General features: G+C 42.5%; 1 protein-coding gene across 1 annotated transcript in view; it reads left to right on the top strand.

The window, feature by feature from the left end:
• CROT (carnitine O-octanoyltransferase) overlaps window positions 1-9,513 on the top strand; it is a 36,620-nt gene that overhangs the window by 7,150 nt on the left and 19,957 nt on the right. The window lies entirely within an intron of this gene.

Genomic DNA, 9,513 nt, shown 5'->3' with positions numbered 1-9,513 from the left:
GGAATGATATCTGTGTGTATATATCAAAAGACAGGAAAAGGGGTGGTGAATAATTGGAATCTATTGGAAAGTGTGGGGACCTGGGCATGATGTAGATGGTATAGAATAAGTTTTAGTTGTTGCTAAGTGGTGCTTACACTAGTCAAGGACTTTTCAGCTTCCCATGCTCTACCGACTGAGAAGGCTGGAGGTGCACAAGAAGCTGGGAGGGGGCACAGCCAGGAGAGCTGACCCCAACTGGCCAAAGGGATATTCCATACCATGTGACGTCATGCTCAGTACATAAACTGGGGACAAGCTGGCTGGGGGGGGGGCCGCTGCTCGGGGACTGGCTGGGCATCAGTCAGTGGGTGGTGAATAATTGCATTGTGCATCACTTATTTTGTATATTCTTTTATCATTATTATTATTGTTATTGTTATTATTATTCTTTTCCCTTCCTTTTCTGTCCTATTAAACTGTCTTTATCTCAACCCACGAATTTTACTTTTTTTTTTCTGATTATCTCCCCCATCCCACTGCAGGGGGCGGGGTGAGTGAGCGAATGGCTGTGTGGTGTTTAGTTGCCTGCCGGGTTAAACTACAACACTCAGTGACAAGCAGTAGGTGCAAGACTCCACAGGGCTATGTCCACTCTTTTAAACACAAGTATTTTTGTGTGATGATAGTGAAATCCCCATGCCTGCTCACAACCAAGAGCCTCAACTCTGTCTCTTTCAATCTGAAAGTTCTGCATTTGTTACTGGCCATCCAACATCCTGTGGGTGATGTTGTCCCATCAGTTTGAGCTCAACTCCTGTGTCCATAACTATTGGCTCCCCATGGGAAGAGCAGATTCAGTAGCAAGGACTCCAAGAAAACCATTCTGAGTGTTTTCTTCCTTCCAAAACAGCTGGATCAGGAAGGCAGGCATCTCTTCATGGAAGGAGAGGGAGTCCCTTCCAGAATAGCTGCTCCAGTTGCAACTGCAAGATTAAGTCTGCTATTCCCTCCATTACAGAGCCTTGCAGTGGACAGTTTGGGATGGCACAAAAATATGTAAGACAGTGCAATGCTTGACCTGCAGTCAAGGAAGAAAAGATTTGTGAGACAGCTTTCTTTTGCACAACTTTGAACTACATGTATAGGGTACCTGGGGTGTCCAATCCAGGAAGCCAGAATAAGCTAGTCAAAAAAACCCCAACAAAAAGTCTTACTTGGATATACTGGAGATGTAAGTAGCCTCAGAACATGATCCTTCAATATACTAACCTGTTCTTACTTTGCAAAAGTACTTGGCAATGTAGATACAACATATATGATTCAGTGAGATGCCTCAGAGAAACAGATGATCCAGAGACTCAGATGCATAAGCTGAAATTAGTATGAGCTTGTATTCATTCTACATTCATCCTAAAAAAAATAATCCATCTTTATTAGCTCACACCAGTTCTGAGGAATAGGAACAAATCTCACAAGGATAGATTGAGCTCCCTTGCACCCAGCCTTGATGTACCAAAAATTAACAAGTGATACACTGAATAACTGTAATGATTTTTTACGATGATTATTTTTTATGAAAATATTTTTGTTTTATAGGCAATGATGTTAACGAGGATGCATGAACCTTTAGTCCCTGCTGTTGCCAGGAAGCAGACAAAGTGTCTCACCTCTACTAGGTCACTGACCAAGCAAGGCACAAGCAATTCTGCAAACAGCTAAATGAGCACACTTGCATAAGTATTAACTGATCATACACTGTTGTTCATTACATCTTGGACAATCAGGTCACAGCATTGAAATTTTGATAGGTATATGATGAAATGAGGAACAAAGTTGCAAAACAAAAAGAAATGCTAGGAATATTCTTGCCAACGTACTGGTGAAATAATTCAGTGTGGATGCAGTTTAGTACCAGGATCCTTAACACAGGGACTTTTCCTTGAGAGGCTGTAATCAGGAGGAAATTGAGTTGGTTGTCACCCATGACTAGATCACATGAGAGCAAATATGCTGAGAGGCCTTGTGCTAAGACCTGTGGATATTTTTCTCTGGTATCCGATACCTTTCTCTTTGTAAAAGGGTTGAGTTTATTCAGGTGTTACCATCATTACCAGTTGCCATTAGTAGTTATTGCTCCATGGCACCACCTACAGCTTTCCCAGCATCACAAACAGGCCTCATCTTCCCACTTGCCTTCCAGCTCTCATACTCCTAAAGCAAACACATGGGACCAAAGCAGAATTTGGTAACACATATTTACACAAGTTAATGAGCAGCCCATACTGTAGGCATGAATTCACTGATGGACGGATATAACAAGATGGCCATAAAGCAGAGTCTGATCCTTCATGCCATCTTTGCCCCATACTTGATACTTTCTTGGAATGATTGCCTCCTTAAAAAGGCAAAAATAGAGGGATTGTAAACTTTGCTGATGTACTGGTAGGTCCACAAATTGTTCATACAGACCCTCTGCTCAAGCATTTGCTAAAGCAGGCCTCAAACTGTGACCAGCTGCTGTGGTTTAACCTGGCAGGCAGCTAAACACCACACAGCCATTCGCTCACTCCACCCCCCTCAGTGGGATGGGGGAGAGAATTGGGGGAAAAAAAAGTAAAATTCATGGGTTGAGGTAAAGACAGTTTAATAGGACAGAAAAGGAAGGGAAAATAATAATAACAGTAATAATACTAATGATAAAAGAATATACAAAATAAGGGATGCACAATGCAAATGTTCACCACCCACTGACCGATGCTCAGCCAGTTCCCAAGCAGCGGTCACCCCTCCCCCGGCCAACTCCCCCCAGTTTATGTACTGAGCATGACGTCACATGGTATGGAATGTCCCTTTGGCCAGTTTGGGTCAGCTCTCCTGGCTGTGCCCCCTCCCAGCTTCTTGTGCACCTCCAGCCTTCTCAGTCGGTAGAGCATGGGAAGCTGAAAAGTCCTTGACTAGTGTAAGCACTGCTTAGCAGCAACTAAAACATCGGTGTGTTATCAACATTATTCTCATCCTAAATCCAAAACACAGCACTGTACCAGCTACTAGGAAGGAAATAAACTCTATCCCAGCTGAAACCAGGATACCAACACAGGTCACTCACACAAGCAGAAATATGCTAATAAGGTATGGAAAGAAATGCAAGATTCCTGTCAAAAATCAGTAAGGGGGGGGGGGCAGATTTGTTAGTCACAGGATGACCTACAGTAGTATTTGATGACAACAATAGTATAACAGTATTCAAAATCAATGTTGTCTTTGCTGCAAAGTTCTCATCAAAATGTTTAATGCCTTTGTATAAATAAAGGCAAGGAAGTCTGTATTTCCTCCTACAGAGCTGGGGAGTCTGCTACAACTTTTTTTTTGCTGAATAGAGGATAATCTACAGAAACAGGAACTGGAGAGGCTATCAAGGCTTTGCACACAGTGTCCAGAGGGACTTCCAGTTGGCAATCACAGTGGTTAGGATGCTTATGAAGTCCAAAGCTAGCAGAAGTAGTAAGGCAGCTATTGCTGCAACAGTGGTCACAAATCAAATCAAACTGCAAAATCTGTGGGGAAGGCACGTATGGGGAGCAGAGAAACTGCGCAGTTCAGAGAGTAACCTAAGCAAAGCTGTAACTGAGATGCAGATTTATCATCAGCTTTGTTTGATCTTGCTGATGAAAGAGACAATCCTGCCCTTCCCAGCTTCTCAGAGCATAAATTTCTACCCCAATCTTTTTGTCAACACTAGCAACTACATAGCTGTGTAGTAAGAGCATATTGTTTATCAAGCTGAAAACTAATACTTATCCTGTAGGTTACTTTTCACCTACATCAGTCAGCTGATCCCATACAGTCTCACCATCCTCCTGTTGATAGGGGAAGGGTCCTTTCATGACCTTTTTGCAAGCTTTGACCCACTTCAATCAGCTGGAAAGGTGCATGCTGAGATTACACATCCAAACCTTGGGGCTGTATATAAAAGACACATCTGTGCTAATCTAATGGAGTAATTTGCTCTTAAGAATTATTTTACAACTCCTACTGAAACAAAAAACCTGCAGAGTCTGTCTTACTGGTTTGAAAGACACATTCAGCTGATCTAATTTTCATTCAGAAACAAAAAAATACAAGGCACACATAAGAAAGAATTATTGCATGAATAAATAATCTTTGGCATACATTCAGCTGAATCTGGATTTATTTGAAATCTAAGCATATCTGGTTAGGGAAATTTTTTTTTGTCTTTTTTTTCTTTTTTACAAGACAGCAGTTCTAAAAAAAAAAAAAATTATTTCTAAATTGTCTTTATCTTTCCACTACTTCCATCTATTTGCCTTATACCTAAGATCTGACTTAGACCCTATTACAATGAAGAAAGGACACATAAGAATTCCTCTGCATAATCAAGATTTTCCTGGATTGTAAAGTTTTCAAGAGAAACAAGCTTTTATTTTATTACCTATAAATTTTAAGTTAGATATGTGATCCGATGAATTATGGCAGACAAAATCTGCTTGAGAGTGTTCACAGTCAAAAAGAATGTTTCTTTGTCGAACTATTGGCAAAGAAATGGCTCAGTGTGAGAAAAAAAACCCACTGAATTTTGTTTTAAGAAAATATTCCCTGGGGAAGTGCATAGTCTTTTATTCTCTTCACATTTAGAATAAGCTGAATCTATAAAGAGCTGTATAAAAGATTAAAAGAGCAATCAGGTAAATCACAAAATAATTTAGGTTGAAAGGGACCTCTAGAGATCATATAGTCCAAGCCCTGCCTCGTTGAGTTTTGAGTATCCCCGAGGACGGAGACTCCACAACCTCCCTAGGTAACCCTGTTCCAGTGTTCGACCATGCTCGCGGTGAGGATGTTTTTCTTTCTACCTAATACCTTGTTGTGCCTTGTTATCTGTAAGTCTTTTGTGGTTTTGCCGAGTACATCCAAGAGAGTCTGGCTCTGTCCGTCCTCTTCATACCCTTCCATTAGGTAGGTGAAGACATTAATAAAATCCTCATTTAGCACTCTCCTCTTAAGACAAAACCATTTCTCTCAGCCTCTCCTTGTACACCACCCACTCCAGTCACAATCACAGGGCCCCCGCCACACTCACTTCAGTATTTCAACATCTGTCTAGCACAGCGGAATCCAAAATGGACACAGATGTGGTATACTAAAGAAACTTTGGATTATTTTTCAATCATGCTTTTGAGACATAGGCTTTCAGGGCATGATGAGCTTTTACATTTGCTTTATTCATTGTCATGGCATCACCTTATAGTAGGTGGACAAATATTAATTGAAAAGTACAACTGAAAACACAAGCAACAACAAAACTGCTTTTGCACTGACCAGCCACTAGGACAGAGAAACAGACCCAACAGCCTCATTCTGCAGAGAACATAAATGCCAAAGGTAAAGAAACACTGAGCGCTTGCAGCACAGAGCTGGTTTGGTATTTCTCAAATCAAAATATATTCTACAGCACACTGTGTAGAAATCTAAGAAATGAGTCTGTGAACTGCAGGAGCGTGGTATTTGCCAGCTGGGCAGTCCAGGACCAGAGAGGCTCCTCAGATAACTAGGCACTTGTAAATCTTACATACTAGACACATCCAGTTCACGCATCCATGGGTTACCTGCTTGCCTGCAGATTCTGGAAGCCAGGCAAAAAGCAACCGTATGCCCAGACGGCTGTCTACTCACTGAATTTAGATTTAGGGTAGGCCATTCACCAGCCCACCAATAGGACTTAGGGAAGAGGACTTAGGGAGCCTGGGATTCAAACGATCCACTTCACTGGCAGGTAGAGAGCCTGCTATTAAAGCCGCTGGATTGCTTACAGCCAGGCAGGCCTCTGAGACACCTGGCTGGGAACATGGAAGCCTTAACAAGTCAGGGCATCGACAACTTGATATCTGCAAACCTGTAGTAACAGAGCTGGCGGGCTGTAGGACCGTTAGGCAATGTCATTCTCTACTGATTTTATCTTCACAACAGAAAGGTGGTTTGTGCAGCCTATGGATACCAGCATGTCTCAGTGTCCTATACACTGTGATCCAGTTGGAATTTCATATTTCTGCAGCTGTATCAGTACCTTACACATTACTACATCACACACATGCTTGTTTACATTCATAATTCACATCATCATTAATAAAAGTAAAAAAAAAAAAAGTATTTTCCAGGGTAGGTACTTAGGCTTTTTGGAATATAATAGGGTCATAAAAAGAAGTGTCCAGTTAGAGAGAAAGGACATCTATACCATACGTCATAATATTCATTATAGTTTTTTTAGGACTATGGACTCATAACCCCAAAAGTTTTCCTACTCAGGGAAAAGCAATGGTGTGATCTTGCATTTAGGAGACAGCAAAATGAATAAACCATAGGAAAAAACTCTGTAGGAAACCATGTCTCAGTAGCTCCTGAGTTCAGGAAACTACTGGTCTTTGCTGCTTGAAAAATAAAGACTAAGGTAATCTTTTGTCATTGTATCTAGATACTATAAAGTAATGGAGAAAAGGATGGCATATACTCAAGTTTTTTCACCATTGGTCATATTTTTCCCAGCAACGTATGGGAACTTTTTCCCAGCAACTCATGGCTACATTTTTAGCAGATTATACTCCAAATAGGTTAATGTAATTGCTAACATCTAAAAGCTGGTGATGAAAAATATATGTATGTCTTTACCAACTGAAATTCTTTTCTCCAGAAAGCTGTCTACCCATGCCTTTACTTAGACTTGAAAAAAATGTAGGAAATTATAGAGAAACTTATTTGTGGAAGTCTTGTAGCTGATGTGCTCACAGCATCACTAATGCAAAATTACTGAAATAAATATTGAAGTCACACAAGACGCATTGCCAGTTTTACTACCCAGACCTTCAGGGGCATTGAAACTGCAAATATAAAGGCCATGTGGATGCCTCAAAAATGAACGTGAAAAGGAGCGACATAACTTCCACCCCTTTCCTACTGTTTCTGCTATCAGCCTAGTTCTGCTATGGCACAGCTGCATAACCTTTGCTCAGATTTTTGAGGAACTCTTTAAATTGAGAGAAAGAGCTATGAGGAAGTCCATAGAGTAGAGCCATGAAATGTAAGAAAGGTAAAATTGGAGATGAAGGTAAAGACTGCTGAGATGGGGCCAGGCAGCAGCTCAAGGGTCAAGAGGAAGGACATCAACGTGGAAAGATAATAACATCTCAAGGGAAAAAATGAGGTGGACGATGGCAACATCAAGCACCTGTCACAGGGAGCAGTGAAAGCTGACCCTTTTCCATCTGACTAGCAAAGACTCCATAGGTGGTTAACATACTAATACTAATTTAGTAGGTCATTAATCCTGGCTATCTTTTGTGTGTGTTAACCACAAAGTAACTGCTTTACATATAACTACCTGTAGCAAAAGGTGACTGAACAAAGTGGCCCAGAGAAGGAGAGATAGTGAGATAGGTAACGGAAAGCGATTTTGGCAGCAAAGGCGTATAGCAACAGGGAAGCAACCAGAAGGTGCCACTGCTGCAGACAGAAAGAGGAAAGAAGTCAAGGAACAAAGCCCTGTTCACATAAGCTGTGAGTGATAATGCAGTATAGCAATGCTGACATTTTGCTCTGAGCATGGCAGGTTATGTCACAGAAAATATTTCAAAATTGATGCCAAGGCCATGAAGACAGTGAAGAAAGAAGACAAGGCAATCCCTGTTATGCCATCTTCTGTCCTTACTCTTCCTACTCTAAAAATGTACAGCTTTAGATAATAACCTTTCTTTTTAGGAACAGCAGAAGAGTAGGATTAAGTAGCAATTCAGCAGATGAACAGTTTTTTATCTACTTTGCTTTCACAGCACCTATGCTAGGTGTGCTCCTATGCAAGTACAATAGCAAAGAATGATGCAAAAAAAACCCCAAAACTTCGTATTTCCATCTCTACAGACTGAACAGGGTATTAGATTCTGTCTTGGTGTTATCTAAAATGTGAGGACAGAAAATTTTTGGCTAGGGCCCTACTTAGATAACGTCATAGCAATTCCCATAGCTACAAATAAAGACTTTAAGGCAACATTTAAAAAACTTGCCATTTGTGATACAGAATATGAAATAGTAGTCTTTCTTATTTCCCAATTACCAATGCTTCAGTGGCAAAAATAATCGAGAGATTGTAGGATTGCACGTTTGATGGTGTTTTTTATCACATGCTGACTTTGCTATGCTCATTCAAAGCTAGACTTACAGCTGTGAACAGAAACCTGAACTAAACCTTAAATCCACTTAGAAATAGCAACTATTACTACAAACCCCTTGCTAAACTGCATTTTTGGGGAAGAATATTATACCTTTGCTCCTTTGCACAGGCTACTAATTAGATTTTTAGATGAAGATGTGATTGCTCTTGATTTTAATCTCTGAGCTGCCTTTGGACCTACCTGGGAATCAGTGAGAAGGATCAAGCATTTACCATTAAAAAACAATGTGTGATGGGAACCTTTCATGAGAGGGAGGGCCACAGGGATCTGAAGTCTACAGTCCCCACAAGGGAAGAGGGAGCCGTAGGAGGCTGCAGTCCTCATATGGCCTATATTAGGAAAGGCATCTGGAGCCTCATAGGGGTGGAAGTGAGCAATGGGGTCTGCAATCTGGTCACGGTTATACAGGGTTTCTGTAGAGGTCCTGAGTCTCTGCCTGGAGGCAGTGATGACAGGCATCAGACTACATCCTCAGCCTGGTCCAAACCTTCTACCTCGGGTAGAGACTCTTGCGTAATGCAATTAGCCTGACATGCACCTCCCTTTCCTGCCCTGATGGCTATGTCACATCAAACTGCTTCTATTACTACTTCAAGACCTATCTGAGCTGCCAGTCTTTCATCAGGAACTCCTCAGGGCTTCAGAGCTCTTCAGAGCAGCCACGTCCCCCAGCAACAGTGGCACAAGGGAAAAATCTCTGGGCTGAGCCATAGCTGTCCATCACACATCACCCACGTATACACACAGGTGGCAGAAAACCCTTCAGCATGCCAAAGGGCAGTACTGGCAGGCATCTCTGAAAGTAGAGACCTCATTAACCACAGCAAGTGGGACTAGGTAGGCCTCACATGTCTTTCCCAATACAAGCAGTGCTTCACCACGTGGTGAAGCGTTTGCTGCGGGACACGAGGACTGCTCCAAATCCCAGTCTCACTGCTGGTGGTTTGTGCTTACCCCTACTCCTGTGGAGCTGCAAGTTACACCCCACAAGCCTCTCTCCCCCACACCATTTTAACAGGTGGCACAGAAAACCACCGGTCTGGCCAGGGCCAGAAACGGCTCAGGGCCATCTGGGGCTCGCAGCTGGGCTCAGGCCCGCTGGGGATGCCGCCGAGGAGGGCCCTTACCCTCGCAGGACCCAAGGGCACACACCAAGGGAAGCTCTCAGCGCGGCTGTGGCTGCGCTTTCTCCCCTTGTCCTTTTATTCACACACCCGTCCCTGGTCCCGCGGCCCGTCCAGAGCCTAGGGGACTGCGAAGCCTCCTCCTGCTCCCTCCCCGGCGGCCCCGCAGA

The sequence above is a fragment of the Pygoscelis adeliae genome, unplaced genomic scaffold, assembly GCF_000699105.1.
Source record: "Pygoscelis adeliae isolate BGI_AS28 unplaced genomic scaffold, ASM69910v1 Scaffold27, whole genome shotgun sequence".
Lineage (NCBI taxonomy): Eukaryota > Metazoa > Chordata > Aves > Sphenisciformes > Spheniscidae > Pygoscelis > Pygoscelis adeliae.
This window is presented reverse-complemented; position numbering and strand designations above follow the sequence as displayed.